Source organism: Pinus tabuliformis, chromosome 8 (assembly GCF_031772625.1).
Source record: "Pinus tabuliformis cultivar Carrire ecotype Pingquan chromosome 8, CPIR1, whole genome shotgun sequence".
Taxonomy (NCBI): Eukaryota; Viridiplantae; Streptophyta; class Pinopsida; order Pinales; family Pinaceae; genus Pinus; species Pinus tabuliformis.
In genome coordinates this window covers 1,914,000,373-1,914,025,209 of record NC_142294.1, presented here as the reverse complement: position 1 = coordinate 1,914,025,209, position 24,837 = coordinate 1,914,000,373, and positions in this window count along the sequence as shown.

Below are 24,837 nucleotides of genomic sequence, written 5' to 3'. Positions count from 1 at the left end.
TATCAGATCTTAGCTTAAGAATTTGATGTCCAAATTATTTCTCAACAAAGGCCTTAAAGGCCAAGAACATGTTAAATACTTCACTCTTGAGTTTTAAGAAGTATACCCAAGTGCGTATGAAGAAATCATCAATGAATGTTAAGAAATACTTGTAGCCAGAGAATGAAACAACTAGAAGTGGACCACATAAATCACTATGCACAAGCTGTAAAGGGGCTAAGGCGTGCCAAGAGGCATGTTTTTCAAAACTATCCTGATGATGTTTTCCGAGTACACATCCGGAACAAACATCATCTCTGCAATATACCATAGGAATACCTGTCACCATATTTTCTTTACATAGATTTTGAAGGGAGCGATAGTTTAAGTGGCGAAATCGCTCATGCCAAAGTTGGCTCACTTCATCATTATGAGCAACAAATACCGAGGGAAGTGTTGATGACCCAAATTTGTTAAACTCATACGACCTTGTAGAATCATCCACGATTCCAGTAGCTAAAATCTGTCTAGGATCTCTTAGGTCCTTAATTACAACATCATGAGGTGAGAATTCAATGATTTTACCGTCACCTCAATGAGTTATTTGATATACATATAGAAGGTTGCGGGATAAGGTTGGAACACATAATACATCATTAAATTGACAATTTTTTAGATGAATAGTTATATTCCCTACAACACTAAGAGATCTATCATCACCAACATATATATTTTTGGTGTTACAATCATTTAAAGAAGAAAACATGGCTTTGTTTTTGGCCATGTGATAAGAAGCTCCAGAATCAATGAGCCACTCATGAGAATGAGACGAAGAAGATACATTTAGTGCATAGCCAGACTGCGATGCTTGACAACCACATGCAGAAAGTGCAATTCCTGAAGATGAAGTTAAAGTTGAAGAGTGCTCCAAATGGAAGTTATGTTTCTTCATTGCTGCTTCCAAGGCTTCCATCTTCTTAAAGCATTAGGATTCGAAGTGGCCATCTCGATTACAAAAGTTGCAATGTTTACCAGTCTTCTTCCCATGGATTTTATTTGCCTTATCATTTTATTGAATTTATTTTTCATTTTGAGAATGAAATTTCTTAGGAGCCTTGTTTGGTTTAGGACCATTCTTTTTAGGATACTGCTTCTTAGGATTCTTTGAATTTGGTTGTTGCTGGGCAGCTAAGGCTTTCTTAGAAGAGTTTCCAAGATTAAGAAGACCAAGATGTAAGAGTTTTTCATGTTCTCTTATTAAAGAATCGCAAAAGGAATCAAAAGAGGGGGACTTGTAGCCTTGTCCTTGAGAAATAAAGACTTCTCTAGTAGAATGAAAGGTGGAAACAAACACAGAGTAGGCTGGTCCCAACTTAGTAAGAATGGAATAGATAAAGCTACCATATTATTTATTAAACTTAACACCTTCCAAGAGAAGTCTAAGGGTCCTAAACTTGGACAAAAAATATTCAATGGAAGAAAAATTATTGGGGTCCAACGTAAGAAACTCATTTTCAAGTTGATGGGCTCTAATTTCATTTTTAATTCCAAAAACTTTAGCAAGCTATTTCATTGCTTTATTAGGGGTATCAAGTTCTGCGATATGGAATCTAAGGTCTGAAGAAATAAACATCCCTATCAACCCATGTGCTTGATCTTGCATATTTTCCCATTTGGCTGCCTTATCTTCATCTTTGGGTTTAGTTTCTTGGCCTTGGGCTATTCTAGAAAGACCTTTACTTCTAAGTAAATTCACAATGTAGGACCACCATTGGAAGTAGTTGGTGCTGTAAAGAATAACTTGGCATGGAATTTCCATTTTAACATAAACTGAAGTTGTAGATGATGAAACTAAGTGTTCCAATGGAAATATCTCGAAAAATTAAGCTGATTAAAAAAAAAACGGCTCTAGAAACAACTTCCGGATGAAGAAGTTATGGCTTTTTCAATAAAAATTGTTGAAGATGTTGAAGAAGTGCGTGAATGTGTGGAAGTGAATGATAACGTTATATTTAAAAAAAATCCCTCCCCTTTCCAAAATTAATCTAATTAGCTCATTAACAATATATATATATATATATGTAACCCACTTTTATAAATAAGTTAAAGTCACTTTTACAATGGTTTTTCATGAGCTACCCACTAAATTGTAACTTAAATAAAAGATAAAGAGACTTTAGAATTATAAGTAACTTTAAAACATAAGTTACATGTGCTTTTTGAAAAAGTAACTCAACAAAAAGAAACACTTGAACTCAAGGCCTCTATTCTCATAAAGTAACTTTGTACCATGTGAGCTAGTTTAAACGGTTAGTAATTTTTGGAAAAGAGGAACGATCTTTTTTCTCTTTTTAGTCACTAAAGCTTTGGGGTGCGTCCTTACTTGAAAAAGTTTTTTTTGTCTACAAAACAAAAAACCACACAACCCAACACAGACATACAAAAAAACCAAACTTTATGGCTTGGAGTTAGCCTTTGCTAGAAACTAAATATTTTCCTCAATGTTTCTGATTTTTCGAGATCACAATAAGGTGTGACGTAAAAGAGCGTACGCATGAGAAAAATCCTTCCTTTATGTTTATGATTTGTTGAGATTACACAGAGTCACAAGGCAAAGAGCATACACAGAATTGAAAGGTATAAATCGAGTAATAAAAAAAACAGAGAGCTAAATAAACCGAAATAAACAGATAGATGAATAACTAAAACTACAAATAAAGACTGTATACCTCCAGATCTTAAAAATGATGTGGCTAGGGCTACCAAAAACCTTTTCACGTGAAACGAAAGGGGTTCCTCACTAGAACATATTCTCCTAGCACAATAGAGAAGTCCTCTCGGCTTGAAAGCGATCAGAAATAGTAGATCTAAGAAATGACAGTCAGATGCAGTTCTACTGGCTTTAGATTTGGATCGCCAACAGATGCGACCTTCAAATAGCTCTGATACCATGTAGGAATTTACAGGGTAAGTTCCTCAGATAGAACACCAAAGGACAACGCTCACAAATAGATCACAGATCAATACACCAGTATTATTGACGTGGTTAAAACCCTCAAAGATGGAAACAGTCCACAGTCTAAGCCAACATGGCCACTTCAGGAAATTTATTAATAAAAGAATGAAAATTTACATAAGATTCTCTCATGAATGGTCACCCTACAAATGACCCTCCATTCTCTTTAAATAGAAATCATGGACCAATCGGGTGCTAAGCCACGAATCAAGTCTTAGTAATACTAAGGAGAGAATGAACCGTTGGATCACTTCGTGTCTAGAACATATCGTGACCGTCAGATTGTAAGTTACAAAAGTACATAGTAAAGAAACACACTTTACATAACTCTACATTAGACCAAGTTATACTTAATTATTTCCTATGTGTCAGAATATCCTAATAAATACATGTCGAAGGTATCATATCGTGATGAATTTGAAGAAGTGCATATTTTATGTGCCCTTTGTGGAATTTTTCTCAGCCATGTCATATGTAAGTAGGGATAAATGGTGGACCCTATGAATATCGTTGTGAATGTAAAACAATTGCGCGCGACATTGGGGCACACTAGGTACTATAAATTTTTTATCAAGGCATATGCTCAGATAATCACGTCGATGGAAAAATTATTGAAGAAATATGCGATGTTTTTTGGGATGAAGAATGTCAGCACAGTTTGGAGGTCATGAAGGAAACGATGGTAACTTCACCTATTTTGGTGTTTCCAGACTAGAATAAATAATTCCATGTGCATGTAGATGCCTCTTGCATTATGCTGGGTGTGGTACTAACACAGGCAGGAGAAGGAGAAATTGATCATCTGATAGCCTTCGTGAGCAGAAAGTTATCAAAGGTTGAGAATAATTATTCCACTATAGAGCGCGAAGGGTTGGCGATAGTCTACGCGCTGCAAAAGTTTCAACATTATTTGTTGGGCGGACATTTTAAAATGTATACAGATCACTTCGCGTTGAAGTACCTGATCAATAAGCCTGTGTTGAAGGGGGGAATCTACGGATGGTTATTGTTGTTTCAATAATATGACTTTGAAGTTATTGTGAAGCCTGGAAGGCTGAATGCAGGACTCAACTATCTGTTAAGGATTGAAACGGGCGAAGAACCAAATAGTTTAGAGGAAAGACTTCCGGATGCGTAGCTCTTTGCAATGTGTGTTGTGGATTACCATTTTGCTAATATCATTCTGTTTTTAACCATGGTCACAGCTCCAGAAGGATATTCCACTCAGCAAAAGAAGGAATTAGTAGTCTGCTCTGCAGGTTCTTCAGTAATTTCAGGTCACTTGTATAAGATGGGAACAGATGAAATACTGTGAAGGTATGTTCCAAAATTTGAACGAGCTAGTATCCTCGCCGAAGTGCATGGAGGATTAGTGGGAGGACACTATGCAAGAAAAGTGACTGCGCAAAAGATTTTGCGCGCGGGGCTATGGTGGTAGACATTACATAAGGATTCTATGGTGTACTGCAAGGTGTGCGATGCTTGCCAAAGGACGAGAAATCCTTCGCAAAGAGAGGGATTGCCTTTAAATCCTCAGGTTTCATTGCAGGTCTTTGATAAATAGGCCATTGACTTCATAGGTCCAACACAACCACCAGGAAAGAAGACGAGCATGTGGTATATCGTTACTGCAATAGAGTATTTAACCATATGGATGGAAGCGCAACTAGTGAAGGATTCTATAGCTACCACCGCTGCGAGCTTTTTTTTGAATATTTCTTAACACGGTTTGGATGCCCTAAGGTGTTGATGAGTGATAGGGGTACACATTTCTTGAATGAGATGATCAACGCGATGCTTGAAGAATTTCAGGTGTATCATCAAAAGAGTATTCCCTATCACCCACAAGTGAATGGAATGGTGGAAGCATTTAACAAAATTTTGGAGAATGTGTTGACAAAGGTTTTCAACGCGCAAAGGAATGACTGGGATATGCATGTACCAGCAGTTCTATGGGCATATACGACGACCTGCAATAAGTTGACATGCCAAACACCATTTAGGTTGGCTTATGGTATTGAAGTAGTGATGCCTATGGAATATATTGTGCTAAGTCTACGTATTGTAGATTTGACAGAGATGGAAGATCACGAGACCTTGGAGGAACGGCTTGCACAACTAATGGAGTTAGAAGAGGACCGCTTTCTTGTAGTATTTCACCAGCAAGTACAAAAAGAACACGAGAAAACATGGCATAATAGGCATATTAAGCTACACACTTTCAAGGTGGATGATTTAGTGCTGCTATATGACAGCAAGTTCACAAAAATTCCAGGGAAATTTCAAATGCACTGGTTGGGGCCATATATTGTTAAGGAGATCACGAATGGTGGCGTAGTTCATCTTGCGAATCTAAATGGGGAGCCATTCCCTGGGAAAGTGAATGGAAGTAGGCTGAAGTTGTATACAAGGGATCCTGGCCCTGCACATTGAATACATGGTAGCAGAATAGTCTTAGTAATCCAAGCAATTGCAAGGGATTGCGGGACTATAAACTACGTTGCCCGAAGAAGAGAAGAATATAGTAAGGAGGTTGCGCGGCAGAAGAAAGGAGTGCGCTAGGTGAGTTGTGCCACAGGGGGAGGTACCGTGTAGATGGTTCCAAAAATAGTTGTTGGAGTCACTATTCATGATTTGATGGAAAAAAATCTCATTAAGAGGAGTGGACAGGCGCAATTTATGGCAAAAAGCAATTATGATCAGAAAATGGAGGGAATGGTCATATTTGAGTTCAAAACCTCCTATAAATCGTGCATGTTGGTCCACCAAAGAACACTATTCATTTTGATGATTGTTTATGAGCCTGCTTGTTCTAGCTATATGATTCGAAAGGTTTGGGAGCACTTAGTTTCTAGTCCGACATTCACAAGCTGCTTGAAATTAGCCAGCGGATTATTCTCTCACAAATGTATGCTCCAGTCAGTTCTGAAGCCGTTGTTTCTCAAGCAGAAGGCCCTGAATTCGTATGAATTTGCACCCCCTGTGTCTATGGCACCAAGGTCGCCTTGGTTGAAGTAATCAACTGCAAAAGTGAAGCAAAAGAAACCTATACCGGTGCGAAATTCACTAAGGAAGAACCCAGAGGTTCGACAGAAGGAGAAGAAGGATAAGCAGCTGGAGAAAATTGTGGATTTGGAGGAAGAAGAACTTCGTGATGGAGTTGAGGAGTTAGATGTTGAGGATGGCAAGCCTATCACACGACTCTCGAAGTATATCCCTCCACGAAAAGGGAAGACGAAAGTAACCAAAGACCCAGATTCGAGAAAATTTATGATATCTATGCCACTGTTACTAGAACATGTTGTTTTTGAAGGCGCGGTCTTAGCACACATTTCGATGTTGAAGCTGGAGGATTAGGATCTCGCGGGCCATGAGAAATTCCCTCACTTAGCTACTAATAAGTACATGACAAATATATATTATGAATGAACTAGGGTTACATGGCTGGAACCCATGAAATGGGTCAGAGGTGTGTTGGGTTGTTGCACATGCTTTGCGTACCACACTTCCACTCATTGATCATCAACATTGTGTGTGTGCACCATCTACTCGTGTTGGTGCATGATGGGTGCTTATGGCTCGGTGAACCCATCCCTATCATTGATATGATCATCCATAGGATTACGAAGCTTCTTTATAAAGGGGTGGACCCTGCCAAGGAGTTTGGATGGAAAAGTAGAGAAAAGGAGCTGGAAGATAGGATGAAAACTAAATTTGGATTGATCAAGAACTCGCGCGGATATTCTATCCTCTCCATTCAAGACCAGGTGGTGCAGTTTGCTGCCCAAATCATAATAGGAAATATTATGAGAAAATGTCGCGCAGACAAAGTTCCAGCACCAGTAGTGTCGTTGGCTGCCTAGTGCGTGAATGGAGTACAATACAACTAGGTGCAATTATTATGTAAGGAATTCCTCGCGAATTTCTGCAAAGCACAGGAGGACAGCAAGGTGTTTCATTATGTCTGGATCTTGTTGCTAATTGTACTAGTAGCATGGTGCCTACCAGAGGATAGTCAGTTTCCTCCGCAGGAAGAATATTTACTAGAGGCAACAAAGTTTGCTTTGTTGTGGGTGACAAAGGATCCAGAGAGGATCAAGGAATCTAAGATTTTTTGGATATTGGTTGAAATGGGCCCTCACATAGTAATTAGTCAGCAGCCAAGGTTGTCTCCAACCTTGTTCGAGCAATTGAGGGCCTTCGTGGAATTTAAGGCCGACTTCCATAATGTATCAATTAGGGCAAGGCGGGAACCTAAGAATATATGGCACAAGTTTTCATACTTAGTCTCGGACACAGCTGTGCAAGAAATTATGGGAATTTGGCTAGCAGAGTGGCGACAACCCACGGGTGTTGGTGCAGGTACCAGTAAGGCCAGAGAAAGCTCTGTTGCGTAGACGACAACTGCGCAGAAGCGAAAAGAAGCAACACAAAAAGCAATGCGAGCATTGGCTGAGCACAGAAATAAAGAAGTTGTTGTCAAGGCAGTTGCTGAAAAAGAGCACGCTGTGAAAGAGAGTGCTCAGAAAAAGCACACTGACACAGAGGAAGTCAAAACATCGGCTTCCCACCATATTGAGGAGCAGGAACTATCCGAGCATGGCGGAAATCGAGGAGAGGAGCAGAGAACTCCCTTCACATTGAAGAAGCACAGTAAGGAGACAACTGTCAGCCCAAGAAAGAAGCAAAAATCAGATAAAAAAGCGTGCATTAACCCAATGATCATCACAGAAAGGGATCTTGACAAAATTGGGGAAAAAGTTAGAGACACCATAAGGGAGCTATGTATAAATTCAAACAACAGTACATGCAGACTCTAGGGAGCATCCAAAAGGATCTGCGTCCGCTGCACAACAAAACATGCAGGATTCAAGCGAGTTGGGTGAAAGCGAGCTTGGTGCAAGGGAGTGAGAAAGTATTGGATATGGAACGGGCCCTGGACCTCAGAGTAATATCCTTACCAGAAGGATCAATTCATGTGGAAACAAAGGAAGACTATACTCTGTTGAGCACGATCAAAGACATCAGGGTGAACTTAGTCACGCTGCCACTTCAAACTCTCCATGCGCTGCATCAAGGGGTCTCGGACGAGCTTAGAATCAGAGAGCAACATGCACTTGTAGTAATCAACGAATTTTAAGGTAGACAACGAAAAATGTTTGCTGAGAAGGTTCAGGCTCTGAAACTAAAGGAATAACTAGAAGCACGGAGTTAGAGCCTAAAAACGAAAATAACATAGGCGTGCAATTTAGTCCCAGAGTTAAATATTCTGAAAGACGTCCCAGCTACAGTGAAGATTAGGAAATTGGATTCTACAGTCCATGAATCAAAAGATGAGATAGGCAAAGTCACGTTTGACTTCCAAATGAAGATCTCAGAGCTGTAGCTGAAATTATAGCCGACTACTTTGCCAGAGGTCAAGGATCAACGTGATGTAGCCATTAATGAGCATATGAATACTCTAGAGGTGCAGTTAAAGGATGTGACTTTATTTTTAACCATTCCATGGAATTATGGGATACTTTTCAGGAGGACCCAATCCTGTAGAGGTTAAGGACAAAAATTAGAGAGGCCCAACAAAAGTATGATGAGATCAGGGCGACTGCACGCACCTTGGCGCCAATCCAGTGCTTCGCACACCTACAGGAAGGGAAGCTAATCCAAGAACAAGTACAAGAATTAAAACAAAAAGAATCAGCGTTAAAGGCTCGGATTCAACCCTAGATAGAAGAGGCCAACCAAATTTCACAAACCATACATGATAAGTTGAAAGCTCTACAACAGATTCATAGGACCATGCAACTTGCGGTAGAGGGACAACCTATAGAAAAGTTGGTCGAAGAGGTGAAGAAGATTGCAGTATAAAGTACCGCAGAGAGGAACGCATTGAAGCATTAGTTCAGTGAGCTCTGTCACAAATTCGAGAAGCCAGTTGAGTGACTCAAGGGCGAGTAACCATATTTTTGTTGGGGGGTTGTTGGGAAAGGGTCCCTAGGGTCAATTTTGGGGTTAGTTTAATCAATCTTTAAGTTGAATTTTGTAAAGAATGTAAAGATCCACGAAATGCGGAAGAAGAGCACACAACTGAGTAGGAGTCAAAGGGGCCTTAGCCCCTTGTATGGGTAAGTGATAGGTCGGTTTTGAGACTCACCCATAGGCTGCGGGCCATGGTATTGTAATAGAAAGGCTATAAATATTTGACTCATAGTGAATCTAGATATCATCGATCTTGGAGAATAACAAGTGTAAGGGCAAGAGCTAAGGTAGGAAATATCTACTTTCCTGTACTTAGGAGAAAGGGGAAGGCTCCTACAGCTGAGTGTGCAGAGACCTTGGAAGGTTCACAACTAAGTGCGCGGGCCCCTGCAGCTGGATGCGCAGGGTGGAAGAGTGTAATTTGAACATTGAATCTAATAAAGATTGATTTTGGATCGAATCTATTGCATTTGTGCCTTGTTCTTAATTTTGTTTAATTTTATGCAATATTGCATATTGATCTATTTTCTAAGAAATAAAGTGTATCTTTTGTGCGAATCTTATGAATCTTTAATACCTATGCATGAAATGAGTAATGAATTGTTTTCGTGAAGGTAGTAACTAAATATGTTATGAGCTCTGTTCGAATTGGGTAGATCTACGGGAAGGCAGATCTAGGGTTATTATTTACTAAGATAAATTTCTAAGTATGCTTCTTTTAGGTTTGAAAATCCTTATCGTATACCTTCGCGAAGGTTTGGTAGCCATTTGGACAAAGTTGCAGTAGTGGACCATAGGAAGACACAGATCTGCGTGAAGGCAAATCTGAGCTACAAGGGCTTCAGATTACCTATCACACGGTCTCTGGATGCAAAAACCTCATTCTAGCATCCCTCAATACTGCTTCGGGTGAGATTGTAGCTTTCACTACGCAGGTTGTTGCCGAAACGACCAACAATTAGGGTTTTGCTGGTTGGCATGATTAAATTTGAACCTAGGTTAGGCCCCTTTAAGCCAACACAACTACAATTCTCAAACTTGGCACAATGTATTCCATAGGCATAACTACCTCTTATCCATATACCGACCTAAACGATGTATGCCCTATCAATTTCTTGCATGTTGTTCTATATTCCCACAACACCGCTGGAATCCTTAAATCCTAGTCATCTCTGTTCACATTGCATACCTTTGTCAATGCATTCTCTAAAATCTTGTTGAAAGCTTCTATTGTTCCATTTGCCTGAGGATGATAAGAAGTGATTTTCTAGTGGTAGACCTGAAATTCCTCAATCAGTGCTTCAATGGTCTTGTTCAAGAAATGTGTGCCTTGGTCAGTCATCAAGATCTTTGAACAACCAAACCTGGACAATATATATTCAAAGATGAACTTCACAATATTTTCCGCACTATAGTCCTTCATTGGTTGTGCCTTAACCCATCTTGTCAAATAATTAGTGGCAACGATTATATACCTCACACAGTCTTCTTTCCTAGCAGATTGATAGGCCTGACAAAGTCGATAGCCCATTTATCAAAAGCATGCAAAGTTACTTGTGGTACTAGTGGCATCTTGTCTCTTATAGATGTCTTTCCTTTTCTTTAACATACATCACATTCTTGACATAATTATTTTGCATCCTTATGTACTGTGGGCCATCATAGCACAACTCTCAAGATTTTTTGCGTAGTGGATTTTCCTACATAGTGCCTTCCTGCACTCCTCCATGAGCTTCTATTATAATACTATGTTATTCGTGTTTAAGGACATATCTGTGCAATACTTTATCCTGTCCCATTTTGTACAAGTGTCCAGCAATTAACGAGAAATCAACTTCTGGAACCGCCAACTCATTCTTTTGCTTCATAGTGTACTCCGTGGCTTCACTATAAATTTGAAGTCATACTCTTGAAATAATAACAACTATCGACAAATCTTTCCTCCTAAAACAAGCTTATTCACCAAATATTTTAACGCGGAGTGATCAATGAAAATTTTGAAATGTGCTCCCAACAAGTAGTGCCTAACTTCTGTAATGCATACACCATCACTAATCCCTCTCTTTCCATCATGCTATAGTTATTTTCCGCATTGGATAGTTTCCTGCTTCCAAAAGCTATGGGATGATCAAATTCTCTTGCTCTTGGCTACTCTAGCACTACACCAAATGCTATGCAAGATGCATCAACATGTACATGGAACTCCTTCTTGCAGTCCAGGAAAACTAGAATAGGCACAATTACCATCTTCTCCTCAAGTAGATCCAAGCTCTTATGGCATTCTTCGCTCCATTTAAAAGTCACATCTTTCTTCAACAATTTCTTCATGGGCGCAGTTATCTGCGCATACTCCTTTTTAAATTTCTTTTAGTAGCGAGTGTGTCCCAGTGTCGTGCGCAATTGTCTCACTGTTTTTGGTGCTGGTAGGTTCACAATAAATGCTATCTTCGTGGGATACACCATTAATCCCTTTTTAAAAACTACAGGTCCCAACAGTATACCAAATGGTGCACAAAATATGCACTTCTTCAAGTTCAATGAGATCTGGTACTGCCTACACGTATCCAACATCAACCTTAAGCTTGCCACATGGTTCTTTAATAGACCAAATCCTGCCCAAACATTAAAGTATACTTTGAGAAACTTGTGTATATATTCCTTAAAGGCCGCAACTACAACTCTAGAAAAGATAGTAGGCGCATTCTTTAATCCAAAAGGCATCACCGTGTACTGATAAGAGCCCCACTCTATCGCAAAAGTCATTTGATGTCTATCTTCTGGCACAATTATGATATGATGGTACCCTGAAAAGCCATCTATGAAAGAATAGGCCTCCTGTCCTCCTACATTGTCCAATAATTCATCTATAAATGGTGTAGGGAAGGGGTCATGTAGGTATTCATCATTCAATTTCCTTAAGTCAACACAAATTCTAATTTCCCCTTTTGGCTTCTTTTCCTGAACCACCACGAGACTTACCATTTAGGCTCTTCAACAGGTTCAATTATCCCAACTATTAACATTTTATCTAATTCTTCTTTCACCTTCTCCTTGTATTTTGGATTCAATGTATAAGGTCTCTGCTTGACAGGCTTTGCATCAGGGTTCATAGGAATCCTCATAATTCCCAAATCTCCTACTATGCCCTTCATATCTGAAAACTTAGTGGGGAACAACTCCTGATATTCATGCAAGAGATTTGTTATCTTGTTGACTGTGTCTTCATCCCATTAATCTCCTATTGTTGCGTACTTCGGTTCATCCTCTAACCCTATATTCACCTTCTTCGTCTTCAATGGGTTAGTTATATCAAGCATCTCTATATCAAGACCATTTACTTCACGATGACATTATGATTCTTTGATGTCAATATTGTGAGGATCCTCATCCTCTTCCACAGTGAAATTATAACATTCCATTACATTACATATATGCATAACCCAATCATGTTTCCAGATAACTGGAACTTAGTTCTAAAAAATCTTCTTCTTAACTATACTCAAAGCTCCATCTATATGTGGACAATCATCTTCAAATCTGAATGTCATTATAAATCCATCAACCATTTCTTCTAAGCTAGCAGTACCATGTCGAAGCTTGGATTACAAATATGAATTCTGAGGAATCATCTCCAGGGTACGGCTGAAGCCATGCACCCATTCTTCTCATAGAATTTCTCCCCAAGCTGCCATACAAAGTTGAATGTGTTCTCTAGGATCATTCTGGCCATCATACTTGTCTATGAGCTCTGTTTCTACCAGTGACCAAACCTTACCCACATCAACCTTCTACACTTTTCCCAATCTCCTATAGTATTCTTAGAGTACCCCAACATCTAGCAGGAGTAGCCATTAGTGCTTGATCCAAAGCTAACAATATCTGACATTCAGGTACCCATCTTTCATAATCTCTAAAGAAAGTATTTATATTACCAAAACCAGCATACAAAGGTAAATCACATACCTAGGCTATCATAAAACACACCACTTTAGTGATCCTTGAACATCACCTTGTAGACACTTCATGCAACCTGTTTTGCCAGTTCTCTAATTCCTCTTATGAATATGAAGTGCAGGAACTATCTTGCTCCTAAGTCAGTTTTCCATCTGTAGTAGGATTAATCCATTCTTGTTCTCTTGCTATTATTTGATAAATGTTTTCGATGTTATCCGCGTTGTACTCTTCTTTGACAGGTTCAGTATATCTTGCTCCCTCCGATGGATCCAATGGAACAATAACTCTCATATTATTTCTTTCAAATATCATTTTCCTTTTCTTTAATTTAATTATACCCATGTTAGCGAATTCCCAATCCAATCCAAGCAATGCGGGGTACATATTACTGTCATTTTATTAATTAGTACTGTGGATCATGTACATTATATATGCCAAACCTAGGGAGCATCTCAATTAAGGAAATGATGGTGGGGGCATATCATTTCAATACATCTCCAAAGACATCCCATTAGGATCTTCAAACAGAGACATAAATCCTTGAATCATTCCTCTAGCAAGTATTTTTGATGGCATGTTTTCTAAAGGACGGACACATTCCCTTACTAGTAAAGCATCAGATTCTTTTGTAAACAGTGACAATGTCATCATGGTCCCATTTTCCTCTACAATTTTTTCTTCATTTGACATGATCTAGGGATTTTTTATACCATACCCCAATGATGGTTATGCATATATCGTTTTCATGTTATCATTATCACCTACCCCACCAACACTCAACCAAAACTTTAATACTGAAACTATCCATGTCTTACATCATTCTATAGGGATGTTGCCTACATTTTCTAAGCTAGTAGATATCTTGAATGTTTCTCATTATATTCATTCTAATACAAATTTTCTCTTTTTTAGTTCTACATTCAAAGTAGAAGCTGTGGTCCATGCAAGTAGCCTTTCCCTATTTAATATGAATTTTCCCAACATTATTTCTACACTTGAACTAGAATCCCTACTACATGTAGGATGATCCAGATTTAAACAAGAATGCAAAAAATTACAGATATAACCATAACTACAAAGATGCAGTAGAAATAACACTTCATTTCATTAATATTAAATACTGAAATATGCTTACAAATAGGATGGAAATAAGACTAGATTGGGCGATGGTAGCTTATCTTTGAGAAGAGATGTGGCGGATACATGCCTCTGAACTGTGTTACAATGAGGCTCAAAGGCCTATTTATTATTGAGAAACAATGGAAACCCCTAAACATCTAAAAACCTAACCCTAGGAGATAAAGCGCCAAACTATGGGCCTCGTTTGGGTAAATTGGTGCATCAACTTCCCAAGGTCGTAACTTTGGCATACGATCTTCGTTTGACATGCACAATACCTCGTTAGAAAGACCAATCCGAGGAATACAAATTTTGAGTGAGAAACATCGGGCAATGCCCCATGTTGCTCCTAGTTTTCCCAAAAAACGTCGTTTAGGGCCTCAAAATGGCTCCAGAAGTTCAGGTTTTGAAAAACTGCCAAAAATAGTAAATTGCGCTACAAATAAGGAAACCAAAAAAACTAAAAGAAACAATGGTGGGGGTCCAAGTGGAATAGGTGGGTGGCCACCAATATCCACCAGGAACATTCCTCCCCCCTTAGGAAGCAATGGTCCCCATTGCGTTGAGTTCCTCCATGAGATGAGAAAACTTCCGCTGAACTTGGTCCCTGGTGAGCCACTTGCCTTGGTGAAGGAGTTGGCCTGCTTTGACAACTCGATATAGTTGGATCCTTTGCTGTCGAGTTTTCTTGATCTGTGTGTCCATGATCTGATCAGTTGTGCCTTGTTCCATGCAATCTGGATTTAATTATGAAGGTGTGAGCTATTTTGCAATGTCTGATGTGTCTAGTAGTGGTGGGAAGTATGGTCGAAGGAGATCCACATTGAACATTGGGTGCAGGCCAAGGAATGGGGGAATGCTGAGCTCAAATGCATTGTCTCGAACAGCCTTGGTAATGGTGTAAGGACCATATCATAGTGGTTCAAGTTTCCGATAGGCTCCGGTAAAGCGTTCCCTTTGCAAATGCAACCAGACTTTGTCGCCCACTTGAAACTTGTGTGGCACCCGATGTTGTTCATGTCGTTGCTTGTACTTGGCATTTGATTTCTCCATAATGTCGTGGACCTGCTAACGGATATGTTGGATGTGCTCAATGAAGTTGTTCGCCTTATCGGTTTTGGACTGGACATGAGCCGAAACTGCCTGAGTAGCTGCAAATGGCATGGCCACATCAATGGGACATAGTGGCTGGAATCCCAAGCCCACCTAAAAAGGGTTGTGGTCAATCGAGTTATGGAGAGCCTGTTTATAGCTGCGTTAGACATAGGGAAGGCTCTCATCCCATGTGCATGGATGATTTGAGTTGTACATGCGCTGAATATGTATGATCATCCTATTGACGACCTCTGTATGGTCATCAGTTTGGGGATGGAAAGTTGTGGACTTAGTGAGATTGGTGTCCAACATCGACCAGGAACTAGACCAAAATGTACTAAGGAACCTACTATTCCAATCTGAGATGATAGACTATGGGATCCCAAAGTGTACCCACACTCGTTCAAAGAAGAGTTTAGCAGTGGCTTCTGTTGTGATATTCTTCTTGCAGGCTGCCATAATGGCCATCTTCGAGAATCTGTCGATGACCAAAAAAACACAGACATTTCCATGCTTAGTAGAAGGAAGTCCCGACATGTAATCCATGGAGATGGATTCCCAAGGTTAACTAGGAGTAGGCAACGAAGTATAGATGCCTTGCTTCTTGATGGTCAGTTTGGCAATGGCGTAGGCAATGCAGGATCTGACGTACTTCCAGACATCCTGTCGAAGATTCAGCCAATAGAAATACTTCTACAGTATTGCCACCATTTTCTCGACCCTGAAATGCCCAGTGGCCCGACTGTAATGTGCTTCCCAAATCATCTTTCCATGCTCTCTTGAAGGAACACAAAGGTGCCCCAGGTGGCATAACAGGGCATCCTGGAGGTGAAAATCGGGAACTTGCTGACCCTCCAAGAGCGTCTGCTATATTGGCCAAATTCTAGTTCACTTTTGTAGAGAAGTGGCCAATCAAAATTCTCGTGCCCACAAGAGTTGAGCATGGTGGTTAACGCCATGATCGGTGGTTAGCTGAGGCAATCTGCAACATTATTTGTGCTGCCCTTTTTATACTTGATATTCAAATGGAACTGTTGCGGGTATGTGGACCACTTTTGATGGCGATCACTTTGCAACTTCCCTTGCGTTTGTATGAACTGCAAGGGCCGGTGGTCTGTGTGAATGATTGTTTCCTTCCCCAAAATGTAATTCTTCCATTGTTGGCAAGCCTGCACAACGGAATACATATCTTTGTCATAAGTGGGATACTTTAGAAATGTGACAAAATTGTCTCATTATGATATGCCACTGGATGCCCCTGTTGAGTAAGGACTGCTCCAATAACATAGTCAAAGGCATTTGTATTGATCTCAAATGGTTGTTGCAAGTTTGGTAATGTGAGCACTAGTGCAGAGCAGAGGTGATGTTTCAACTCTATGAATGCCTTATTTTGAGATTCAGACCAAAATAATTTTTCTTTCGCTCCTCCCTTGGTGACTTGACTCAAGGGCCAAGTGATATGAGAGAATCCCAACATGAGCTTTCGGTAGAAATTGGAAAGTCCCAGAAAGTTGCAGAGCTCTATCAGAGTGGTTGGAGCTGGCCAATCCTGGATGACTTGGATCTTGGCTAGATCCACATCCACCCCCTGTTCATCAATAATGTGTCCTAGATACTGAAGTTGGGTTATGCCAAAAGTGCATTTTTCCAAATTGGCACATAGCTTGTGTTGTTGCAGTGTTTAGAGAACCAGACGGATGTGCTGGAGGTGCTCTTCCCAGCTCTGGCTGAAAATTAGGATGTCATCCAAGTATACCACTACAAATGAGTTGGTGAAAGGCCATAAGATGTCATCCATCAGCCTCATGAAGTTTACAGAAGCATTCGTCAACCTGAAAGGCATAACCAACCATTCGAAAAGGCCCTCATTGGCTTTGAAGGTAGTCTTCCACACATCATAAGGTTGGATTGGTACCTGGTGATATCCTAACTTCAAGTCGATCTTGCTGAAATATCTTTCCCCCTTTAGTTGGTCCATAAGGTCATCAATCCGTGGGATAGGGTACCTATTCTAGACAATGAACTTGTTCGATGCCTAATAGTCAATATAGAGTCTCCAAGTCCCATCCTTCTTCTGTACCAACACGATTGGGCTCCCACAAGGCGATGAAGTCAGCTGGATGTGACCTTTCTACAACAGCTCCTAAATCTGCCTCTTGATTTCGTTGTTCTCCATAATGGAGGATCGATAGATTGGTCCATTAGGCAGCGACACACCTGGGGCCAGATCGATGGAGTGCTTGACATGACAGTGCAAAGGCACCCTTGCGGGGGAGGTGAAGATGTCTTCGTACTCCTCCATGACCTTGTCCATCTGTTGTTGTCATGTGGAGGGGCCCTATCTGGAGGTCGTGGTCATCGTCTTCTTATTTCCCTGAGGGTGTATCATCAGGAAAACAAATTTCCCGGTTTTGGAAATGAGCTTACTACATTGTTTTGTAGTAACCAAAGAGATGGCTATAGGCAGCGCTACCTCTGGTATCCTGTACAAATTAATTCTAAAAGTAACAATAACAGCACGAGGCCTTGACTCATACACAACATGTCGCTTCCAAAAGTATGGTTGGACTAATAATACATCACAAACATCAAGGAGAGCAACGTCACATAATACCTCATCTGTGAAGGGCTTGATGTTGTATGGAAAGCGACACTATTGGCTCACGCGAAGATCCCGTCCTTGGTGAAGCCAGCTGATGGTGTACGGTTGTGGGTATTTTATGGTTGGTAAGCCCAGCCACTTCACGACCTATGCCGAAATGAGGTTCTTTTGGCTCCTGCTGTCGATAATGAATTGTAGCGGAGAACCCTTTACCCACATCTGGGAGTGGAAGAGGCAATCCTCCTCCCATGGATCTTCAGGTTCCTCCTTTTAGATATTCGTGGTGGCAACGATGGTGTTGGGATCCGCATCAATAATATGCTTCCCTTTGTCATTCCCCTTGTCAGGTTCTGACTCAGATTCAAAACATGCATCTAATTCTGAAGCCTTTAGCTCGGCCACTAGTGACTGCTTGGCCTGACACTCACTTGTGTTGTGAATGGATATCTTATGGAACTCACACCACTTTCCTGTGTCCTTCTTCGACTTTGCGATGTTCTTCTTTGCTTGAAGCTTTGGCGGGTTGTCCTGGGTCGCCCCGCCTTGGCTTTGTCCTTTGTTTTTCGATTTGGGGGCACCTTTCCCTTGCTTCGGATTCACAGATCCAAAGTCTCTCTTCTTCTATTTAAACTCTTACTCTATCTTGACAGCATATTGGTATGTCATGCCAAGCGAGGAGATGTCCAAGAACTCCATCTTGTCCTAGATGTACCTGTGTAGGCAGCAGCGGTACTTGAGAACCAAATGTTTCTCAGAATTCTTGATACCCAATGTTAGTGTCAGTCTTTGCAGCCTTCCTCCAGTGATCAAATATGCTCTTACAAAGTTATTTTAAGGTGTCGAGGTCAAATTTTGTCATTTCAGTGAGTCTTCAAGCAAAATTTGGTCACTAGGTATTAGGTCTAGGGTTTGCTTTTACTCCTGTCAAAGTTGTCCAAATGTCAGTCCATGTCACCATTCAGCTGAGTGTACCATCATTCAGAGGGTTGTCATCATCATGTCAAGTCCCACTGGGTCATTTTACACCTTGTTCATGCTTCAGTTGTGCCTAGGTAAGGTTCATTTCCCTCTCCTAGGGTTTTGAAGGTAATTTCTCTTGGATGGTCAAATCATCAGCAAAACTTGTATCCTAATGTTCGTACACCTTCCCCTATCCTTAATGTACCTTATTAAACACTTCCCATCACTGAGATCCCCCGAATTCCTCATTTTTCCACAAACCCTAGTTTCTTGCTACAACTTGACAATTTTCTAGGTTGGGCCTATGTTTTGCCCTTTTGGACCCCTTCCCCTCACTCAAACTTTGAAATTCCACTTTCCCGTGCTTCCTAACATCCCTCCCTACTTCAAAAAATTTTCTCAAGAATTTAGAAGCCCCTTATCCCCTTCATTTCGCTTCATTTCGACAAATCCCTTGTTCCACACATCGAGATAGGTTTTACTCCAATGATGTTTCTGAGCAAGAAAAGATGAATTTCGGAAAACTGAGAGGTTTTTTTACACAATAGTCCAAGGAAGAAAAACCGCCTTCACTTTTTACACAGGTGTCATGGTTTTAGAGAAATGTCAAAAATACAGTTGCCTCGGGAGAATTGATGCACCTCTGAAGTGACCTTGGGAAAATCACGTTTTCTCATAGCTTGGCTGGCGAAATGACTTGATTGATGAGTCAAATGATAACTAGACACAAAGATATTTCTAATGAGCTATCATGAGCTCAATTTTGAGTTGAGGAAGGCCTTCAAAAGTTGACTGCAACAGCACTCTGCCTTTAGGCAGCCTCATTTTTCACATTTTGACCAGTCTTGGGAGATTTGATTTTTGATAGGGAAATTGAACTCCAAATTGAAAAATTCTAATTGGGTTGGAAAATAGACTCAAAGACCTTTCCAACTAGCTATCCCGTGCCTGATTTGGACTCTAGGAAGGCCTCCAAAAGTCTCTTTCAAAAGGTGAGATGCATTGGGCAATTGGCGCGGCGCATTGGGCTGCGATTTCCAGTGCAAATTTACACGGGCACGGCACACATAACTGGCGCGGCGCGTTGGGTTTGATGTGCGGCACATACAGCCAGCAAGCCCGAAATATTCCACAGCTCACTCCAAATTTCCAACATGATTGGATCTTCACTTGTACAAGTAGGTTGAGCCTTTATCACTGCTAGTGAATCAATTTTTTGTGCAATGTATGGTGGTTGTCTTATGGTGATTGTATAAAAGGAAACCAAACCCTACCTCTTGAAATATCTCAAATTAAACTGCTACCTAGGATTTGAATTGTTGTTTTGGCTACCAAGTCCATCTTTCTATTCCCTCACCACTCCCTTACTCCATTTTTCCCTTGATTTCCCTAATCCCATATCCCAAATCCCATTTCCCAAAAATCCCAAATACAAACTCCCAAACCCTAGTCCTATACCAAAAGCTCCCAAATTAATCCCTAATTCCATGTTCCCTTAACTAAACCCTACCCCAACAGTCCCTAAATCCCTCATTGTTTTCTCCCTCCACAGTCCCTCATATCATTGTTTCCCTTGGTGGCAAAAGTCAAAACACATCACAAATCACCTTTTTCTCATCAAGACAGCTCCAAGACAGTCCATCCACTAGCAAACATGGCATCTGATCCCTCATATGATTATGAAGAGGAGACACACAGTGATTCACCTACAGAGGTACATGCACCTAGGAGGCCTCATAGAGGAGGCAAACATATTCGAGAGGAACCAACCACTCTTGCCAAATTATAGGCCTACCCTCTTGCCATCTCTTGTTTCCAACACCAGTCCTGCTATGAATTTTGTGAGAAGGTTGCTAGCATTCAGTTTCATCAAGAGTCGGCTCATTTGTTTGTGCTGCATTTACATGATGGTCAAACCACTCTAGCTGGTGTCACTTTCACATTAACACCAGAATCCATTTCACTAGCAACTAATATTCCTAACATTAGAGAGCAATGGAACAAGAGGCAGCAAATTGACCGGCAGCATTATGAACCGTACATCAAGCTTTGGAGCAAAGGAATAAGCAACTTGAAAATCAACAAGCGATCATGGAGTTGCAAAACATTCGGGAAAATCGCCAAGTTGCCCAAAGGAGAAGGGTGGAGTTCACTTCACTTGAGCAAGAGATCAATGCCAATCAGGAGACATGGCTTGAAAGAGCCAATATCCACTTAAAGAGGTTGTTGGACAAGGCCTACAAGGAGAAGGAATTGCTGAGACATATGGCATATCATTATTTGTCGAGGAACATGGTGTGCCAAGCTAGAATCAGGAGCTTGAAGGCAAAATTGAAGAGAGCATCAAGGAGGCAAAAGGAGCATGAAGGAATTCAGATATTAGCTGAGGCTTCCTTGGCCCAACACAATGCTTGATGAAGAAAACTTAGCCCAAATTTCAAAAAATTTGGGGCACTTTTTGCATTTTTGGCACAAAAAAAAGGATTTTCTGCTCTATGCATTGCGCCACCTGGCGCTTGCTTTTGATAGGAGCCTCCAAATGATAAAAACTCAACATTTTTGGATTTGGCATGGAAAGTTATGCTTGCCTACCAATGGTAAAGAAATTTTGACAGGTTTTGAGCCCTAAAAAAGGTCAAAAACACTCAAAAAATGACCTCACTGCCCCTATTTTGACACACAGGAAGCAGTGTTGGGCGAACTGACTTTTGGAGGGGCAAATGGAGGCCAAATTGAAAAATTCCACTTGGGTTGGAAGTTAGACAGGCAGACCTTTCCAACAAGAATACTTTGAGCTAATTTGGACACTAGGAAGGCCTCCAAAAGTGGTTCCAGACGGGCGCTACGCATATAGAATCAGGCGCGGTGCATAGGGGAAATTTTGCTAGTTTGACCAGGAATGCTCTGTTTTTTGCCCAGCTTTTGCCAGTTTGACTTTTTCACATGCTTAGTGTCAAATTTTTGATGTAATTAGATGTACATGGATGGATTATGATGTAAATATGTCAGATTTTCACTTATGGATCTAGATTCATCTGTTAAAAAGTTGTTTGAAACTGAATGAATCAGTTCCCTTATTTCTAGAGGCATGTTGTTCTGTTGTCTGATTTCTAGTTCTCAGTTTAGAATTAGTTGAAATAGCTCCTAAACATGTGAGCTCGACCCCTAGAGGCTAGGATGAGCTATGGTTTGTCTATATTATGTTGTTTTTCAGTCATTAGCATGTATGGACTCTTGAGAAAGCCTTGAGCTTCATTGTACATTCATATCAGCATTTTGGCTAAGGAATTGAGACCAGGATTTGCAGCACTCTTTGGGATCCATGTGGCAATTTGTCTTGGTACAATGCTTTTCTTTGTAATTGTGAATTTTCTTATATGTCATGTATGCCATTCTCTATCTTGTTTCTTTTGAACTAAACAAACAAGAGTGTAAGTAGAATCCATTGAAATTGCAGTGCTCTACTTGAGGTTTGCTTTAATCTTTGATGTTCTCAGCTGTTTGGAGAGGATCCATGAGTTTTCTTGCCCTCTTCAGCTCCTCACCTATCTAATCCTTCCATCTCATTCAACTTTAAGTGCCAAAAACAATTTCCTACCTCGCCCCATTGAGATCTCTGCAAGACTGAGCCTCATTCCCCGCATCAAAGTCTACCTTTCCATCTGAGCCAACAAAAACATCATTTTATTCAATCAAACTTTTTCACACATATACCTAGCCTAAGATCAGTATTTCTATCAGTCATCTCAAGCCCTCATCGATTATAATTCACTGAGATTGACCCGGAGAGAGCCCTCTCCTGACTTGGTAGGGCTAGCTACCAGGTTGAGCATGGTTTGATGTTGGCCCTGGATTTTACCTTTCTCAGCCTGAGGTAAATCTAGGCACTAACACCCAACTTCGTGTGAAGGGTATGGAAAACATTGGTAAACTCCAGCACATCTTGGTCCCTTCCCTGTCGCAGCGTTGTCCACTTTATGTATTTATCCTCATAGCTCCCAACAGTGTAGTACTTCTCCTTGATGGCATCCTGGAACGAGTTCCAAGTGGGTGCGGCTAAAAACAGTGAGCTCGTGCTTTCATCCTTCTGCTCATAGTAGGTTTCGCACTAGTCCTTGACGTAGGGGGCGGATTTGAGAAGAGAAAAAGTAATCTTTTCTCGATTGGAAAAATCATGAATAGAAAAATATCCTTCTAGCAGATTTAACCATTTATCTATGGCGGCTGCATCTATTTGGCCCTAAAAAATGGGAATGTCAAAGCTTACCTGTACCTTAAAAGGAGTGGAGCCTCCAGAGTGGCCGCTGGATGGGGATGCACCGCCGATGGGAAACCGTTGAAGGATTTGGGCAAAGTTATCTATCATCAAGTTCCTTTGTTTCTCGAGGGCCTCCTTGAGCAATATTTTGATAAGATCTCCTGCCCCCTCATCTTTCTTTTCTTACCCCATGGGGCTCTTTTAGGGTTTGCGAGGCTGATCTTGCAAAGGTTCAACCAAATCAAGCCCTAGCTCTTTATATCCCGACCTCATTGGGGACATGCAAAGAAAATCAAAGAAAGAGCAAATTGCTCTGATACCACTGATCTGGATTTAAACTGGAACGCAAAAAATTACAAATATAACCATAACTAAAAAGATGCAGTAGAAATAAAACTTCATTGCATTAATATAAAATACTGAAATATGCTTACAAATAGGATGGAAATAATACTAGCTCGGGCGATGGTAGCTTATCTCTGAGAAGATATGTGGCGGCTACGTGCCTCTGAACTATGTTACAATGAGGCTCAAAGGCCTATTTATTGTTGAGAAACAATGGAAAACCCTAAATATCCAAAAACCTAACCCTAGGAGATGAAGCGCCAAACTATGGGTCCTGTTTGGTTAAATTGGTACATCAACTTCCCGGGATCGTAACTTTGGCATATGATCTCTGTTTGACGCCCACAATACCTCGTTAGAAAGATCTATCCGAGGACTACAAATTTTGAATGAGAAATGTCAATCAGTGACAATGTTACTCCTGGTTTCCCAAAAAACGTCGTTTAGGGCCTCAAAACGGCTCCGTAAGTTCAGGACCCAAAAAACTGCCAAAAAGAGTAAATTGTGCAACAAATAAGGAAACCGAAAAACTGAAAGAAACAACGATGGGGGTCAAAGTGGAAAAGATGGGTGGCCACCAATATCCACCTGGATCATTCCTCGCCCCTTAGGAAGAAATGGTCCCCATTGCGTTGAGTTCCTCTATCAGATGAGAAAACTTCTACTAAACTTGGTCCTTGGTGAGCCACTTGCCTTGGTGAAGGAGTTGGCCTGCTTTGACAACTCGATATAGTTGGATCCTTTGTTGTCTGGTGTTCTTGATCTGTGTGTCCATGATCCGATCAGTTGTGGCTTGTTCCATGCAATATGGATTTAACTCTGTAGGTGTGAGTTGTTCTCCAATGTCTTATGTGTCTAGTAGTGGTGGGAAGTATGGTCGAAGGCGGTCCATATTGAACGTTGGGTGCAGGCCAAGGAATGAGGGAATGTTGAGCTCAAATGCATTGTCTCCCAAAGCCTTGGTAATGGTGTAAGGACCATATCAGAGTGGTATGACTTTTTGATAGGCTCTAGTAAGGCATTCCTTTTGCAAATGCAACCAAACTTTGTCCCCACCTGAAACTTGTGTGGCACACGATGTTGATCATGTTGCTGGTTGTACTTGGCATTTGATTTCTCCAGAATGTCAAGGACATGTTGACAGATATATTGGATGTGCTCAATGAAGTTGTTTGACTTATCGATTTTGGACTGGACATGAGCTAAATCTACCTGAGTAGCTGCAAATGGCATACCCACATCAATGGGACATATTGGTTGGAACCCCAAGCCCACCTGAAAAGGGATGTAGCCAGCTGAGCTGTAGAGATACCAGTTATAGCTGTGTTGGACATAAGGGAGGCTCTCATCCCATGTGCGTGGATGATTTGAGTTGTACTTGCACAAAATGTACGATCATCTTGTTGATGACCTATGTCTGGCCATCAGTTTGGGGATGTAAAGTTGTGGACTTAGTGAGCTTCGTGTCCAACATCGACTAGAGACTAGACCAAAATGTACTGAGGAACCTGCTGTCCCGATCTGAGATGATAG